A 5,542-nucleotide genomic window follows, 5' to 3' on the forward strand; every position below is an offset into this window, starting at 1 on the left:
AGAAAGGAAGAAAGGAAGGAAGGAAGGAAGGAAGGAAGGAAGGAAGGAAGGAAGGAAGGAAGGAAGGAAGGAAGGAAGGAAGGAAGAAAATCTGAGTGTGTAAGGTTTGAGTGTCAATTAAATTTCTACATGCCAGCAACAGTCAGAAAAATAAAAAGACTAATCAAAAAATGATTTAAAACACAACAAAAATACAAAGCCCCTTGGAATTGATTTTTTAAAAGTATTGTGCAAGCTCTTTGTGTATAAAATTAGAAAACTTTATTGGTAGCCGGGCGTGGTGGTGTGCACCTGTAGTCCCAGAGACTCGGGAGGCTGAGGTGGGAGGATCACCTGAGTCCGGGACGTGGAGGTTGCAGTGAGCCTATATGGCGCCACTGCACTCCAGCCTGGGCCACAGAAAAAGAAGACCCTGTCTAAAAGACAATCAAACAACAACAACAAAAATCTTCATTGGAAGACATTAAAGAAGACACTAATCAATAGAAAGTTTTACCATATTAATGGATTGGAAGATTCAGAATCAAAGAGGCCAAAAATCTCCAAATTCATCTGTTGCTGTAATACAATTTTAAAAAATACTTGACAGTCTTTTTGTGGGACATGATAAATTTCTTTCAAAGTTTATGTGAAAGAAGAGTCGAAACACTTCTGAAGGACAAGGTGTGTATACTTGATCGATCAGATATCAATAGTAATTAAAATGATGTGGCATTCATTCACAGAGGGACCAGTGGTACCTGAGAGAGAGCTTGGAAACAGCCCCACACATATGTGTGCACTGATTTATGAGAGAGGGTATGCAGTGCATCAGGGAAAGATGTCATATTCAATAAATGGAATTGGAACAAGTGGTTATCCATTTGGGAAAAATAAAAGAAAAATAAAGGAAACTGAATAACACATATCAGTTTCTGGTGGATTAAACATTTAGATGTGTGTGAATACATATACACGTATATGCACATAGACAATGTAGAAGAATATGTTTATGACCACAGGGTAAGAAAGAATTTCTTAAATAAGACCCAAAAAATAAACCACAAAAGAAAAATGGTTTTTACCTTGAAGAAATGTGAACTTAAAAAAGAAAAGAAAAAGGTTGGGGCCAGGCATGGTGGCTCACGCCTGTAATCCCAGGACTTTGGGAGGCCAAGGCAGGCAGATCATGAGGTCAGGAGATCGAGACCATCCTGGCCAACATGGTGAAACCCCGTCTGTACTAAAACTACAAAAAATTAGCCAGGCGTGGTGGCGTGCACCAGTAGTCCCAGCTATTCAGGAGGCTGAGGCAAGAGAATTGCTTGAACCCAGGAGGCAGAGGCTGCAGTGAGCCGAGATAATGTCACTGCACCCCAGTCTAGGCAATAGAGCCATACTCTGTCTCAAAAAGAAAAGAAAAGAAAAGAAAAGGTTGATAAATTTAATTGTAGACAAATTAAGAATGTCTTTATCAAAACACACAATAAGGAGAATGATATGCTAAACAATAAACTGAGTAAACTTTTTGAACACATTTCTCTTACAAATGATGAGAATCCACAACATATAAAGAACTCTTATGAAAATCAATTAAAAAAAAAGACAAACTCAATAGAAAAACGGCAAAAGACATGAACGGGCATCTCCAGGAAAACATTAACATATAAACATATATATAAAAGATGCTCAATCTCATTCACAAACAAGAAAATGCAAATTAAAATGACAATGAAATACTATTTTATGTCAGACTGACAAAATCGAGAAGTCTGAAAATATCAAGTATTGGTGAGGGCACCAAGCAATAGGTTTGACTTTATTTAGTAAAATTGAGCCAGAGATTCCAATCCACATTTTTAATCTAGAAAAAGTCATACATTAGTGCACCAAGAGTCACAGACAAGAATATTCATAGTATTATCATTCATAATGTTCCAAAAAATAAAAACTCAACCTAAAATTAAAAGACACAACCCAATTATCTGTCAATAACTAATTGGATTTATAAATTGTGATAAATTTATGCAATAAAAATAAATGACCCCACAGCCACACACATCAATAAAGCCACACAATCAAAAATATAGTTGAATGAAAAAAAAAATTACAAAAAAACTTATAATATTCAAATTATTTTTAAAAACACATAAAAGTGAACAATAGGCTATTTAGGAATGCAAACATATGTGTTAAAACCATTACACAACAGGCCAAGCGTGGTGACTGAGACCTTTAATCCCAGCGCTTTGGGAGGCCGAGGTGGACAGATCCTCTGAGGGATCCTGAGGTCAGGAGTTCAAGACCAGCCTGGCCAACATAACGAAACCCCGTTTCTACAAAAATACAAAAATTAGCAGGGCACGATGGTGCACACCTGTAATCCCAGCTACTCGGGAGGCTCAGGCAAGAGAATTGCTTGAACCCAGGAGGCGTAGGTTGCAATGAGCCAAGATCCCAACACTGTACTCCAGCCTGTGCAACAGAGCAAGAATCTGTCTCAAAAAAAAAAAAAGCAAAAACAACAACAACAAAAAGAAAACTATTAGGCAACAATGGACAATTATGGAAGAATATCAAAAGAATTATGATGAAGAAAAAAGCCAATCTCAAAGTTTACATATTTTATGATTCCATTTATATAACATTCTTGAAATGACAAAATTACAAAAATGGAGAAAAGACTAGTGGTTGCTAGGAGTTAAGGATTTGTAAAAGGAAGACACAAAATATTCTTCTGGCATTGGAATTGTGCAGTATCTTGACTGTGGTGGTTGATATACAAGCCTATATTGCGTGGCGAAATTGTATAGAACTAAGCACACACACACACACACACACACACACACACAAATGAGTACAGGTAAAATGGGGTAAATCTGAATAAAAGCTGTGGATTGTTTCTATGTCAATATCCTGCTTGTGATATCATACTCTAATTCTGTAAGATTTACGGTAGGAGAAGACAGGAAAAGGGCACACAACTGCCTATGAATTTGTATTATCTCAAAATTAATAATTTAAATAATCATTAGTTACAGTAAGAAAATGATTAATAACAAAAGTCAGGATAGTAGTGACTACCAGGGGGAGAGGAAAGGGTATACACAAGGAGTGTCCCAACACAAAGAAAAGATAAATGTTTGAGGTGATGAATTTCCCAATTACCCTGATTTGATCATCACACATTGTATACATCTATCAAAATATCACAGGTAACCCCAAAATATGTACAACTATCATATGTCAATTAAAAAATTCAACAAAATGGCCAGAGGCGGTGACTCACGCATGTAATCCCAGCACTTTGGGAGGTAAAGATGGGCGGATTACTTGAGGCCAAGAGTTCACCAACATGGCAAAACCCTGTCTCTACTAAAAAAAAAATTAAAAATAAATTCAACGATCCCTCCCCGCCCCCCGCGCCGCTCCGCGCCCTGGCGTGACTCGGCACTGAGAGTGCCGGGAGAAGACGCCGCGGTGGCCACCTCTTCTGTCCAGGCCTCGGCCTTCCTGAGCGTCTCTGCTTCCTCTCCCAGATCGTCTTCTTCAGTTTCGAAGCCAGTGGTGTCGCGGCCACCCTGTCGGGCTCTCTATGAGGATGGTGGGGGTGAAGCCCGTCCGGAGCGACCCAGATTTCCAGCCAGAGCTGAGCGGCGCGGGCTCCAGACTCGCCATGGTCAAGTTCACCATTAAAGGGTGTGGGCCACGTTTGAGGATTGCCCCAGCATTCAATTCTTAGAGTAATAAATATCCACAGGCTGTTTTCTTGGAAGTCGATGTACATCAATGTCAGGGAACAGCAGCAACAATGTATCAGTAACACCTACATTTTTGTTTTTTCGAAACAAAGTGAGAATTGATCAATATCAAGGAGCAGTTGCTGTGGGATTAGAAGAAAAAATTAAGCAGCACTTAGAAAATGACCCTGGAAGCAGTGAAGACACAGATATTCCAAAAGGCTATATGGATTTAATGCCTTTTATTAACAAAGCTGGTTGTGAATGTCTTAATGAAAGTGACGAGCATGGATTTGACAACTGTTTACAAAGACACAACCTTCTTGGAAGCTGACTGTAATGAACAGCTACTTATTACTGTGGCATTCAGTCAACCTGTTAAGCTTTATTCCATGAAATTTCAAGGACCAGATAATGGTCAGGGCCCTAAATATGTAAAAATTTTTTTCAACCTACCCTGATCTATGGATTTTGAAGAGGCAGAAAGAAGTGAACCAACTCAAGCTCTGGAACTGACAAGAGGATGATATTAAAGAAGATGGCATTGTTCCACTTCTTTATGTTAAGTTTCAGAATGTTAACAGTGTAACTATATTTGTTCAGTCGAATCAAGGTGAAGAGGGAACAACAAGAATTTCATATTTTACTTTTATTGGTACTCCAGTCCAGACAACAAATATGAATGACTTCAAACGAGTAGTTGGCAAAAAAGGAGAAAGCCACTAACGTGCAAAAGACACTGAACAACCATATTGCAATCAGATCTACAGCTCCTGGATAATTGCTTGATTCTCACCAGAGACTGTCAATGTTTCATTCATTGCCATGACCAATAAATCATTGCTTTTGTTCAGATGGTATCACTAGTGTTTCCATTGCAATCTTGACACATGCAATTGTAAATTAAAGTCACTACTTTTGCCAAGCTTAAAAAATAAATAAATAAATAAATGAATATATAAATTCAACAAAGCTCACTGACTCGTTGAGACGACTCTGGCCCTGTTGACTGCTGACGCTGTGCTCCAGCCTTCTCAGTTAGGGGAGGGACTCAAGATCTGTTTGGGACCTGGGTTGTCTGGTAAGAGTCAGACTTGATAGCAACCCCTCTTTCTAGGTTGAACCTTGAGTCCCATTCCTTTTGGTAGATCTAATGGATTACTGTTCTGCAGCCAGTTCTTCATGTGGTACCTGTTAGGCCAGTCCTGGGGGAGGCATGCTCCTCTTTCTTTGCCACAGAACAAACACTAGTCAGTCTTGCAAAGCCTTTCTTTCACTTTAAAGTGAGATTGTTAATTCCAATTTGGTTAAAAACTTCCTAAAAGAGAAAATTTAGTCTACTGATTTGGAATAGGTAAAAGGACTTTAAACTTTCTTTAAAGTTGGTAGGTACCGTTAGATTATAGTCTTGAGGTTCATGTGAAACCAGTGTTACCTTATTTTGATTTCCTTGATCAGTTCAGGGCCTGAAACGTCTGCGATGGGGGAGGCAAAAGAATTCAACATTTTCTGTATGAAAGCATTTTTCACCAAAATGAGCCTCATCCCTTTATGCAAAACACACACACTAAAGGAAATAGGGAAACAGCCTTTTTATTTTATTTGTTTATTTTTTTGAGATGGGGTCTCATTCTGTTGCCCAGGCTGGAGTGCAGTGGTGCCATCTTGGCTCACTGCAACCTCTGTCTCCTGGGTTCAAGCGTTTCCCCTCTTCAGCCTCCCAAGTAGCTGGGACTATAGGTACACACCACCACACCCAGCTAATTTTTGTATTTTTGGTAGAGATGGAGTTTCACCATATTGGCCAGGCTGGTCTCAAACTC

The 5,542-nt window shown here is 39.1% G+C and overlaps 1 pseudogene; it reads left to right on the forward strand.

Annotated features, from left to right (window-relative positions):
• Positions 1-3,580: 3,580 nt before the first annotated feature.
• LOC105526813 lies at positions 3,581-4,445 on the forward strand (annotated as a pseudogene).
• Positions 4,446-5,542: the final 1,097 nt, after the last annotated feature.

The sequence above is a fragment of the Colobus angolensis genome, unplaced genomic scaffold, assembly GCF_000951035.1.
Source record: "Colobus angolensis palliatus isolate OR3802 unplaced genomic scaffold, Cang.pa_1.0 Scaffold117, whole genome shotgun sequence".
Classification (NCBI taxonomy): domain Eukaryota; kingdom Metazoa; phylum Chordata; class Mammalia; order Primates; family Cercopithecidae; genus Colobus; species Colobus angolensis.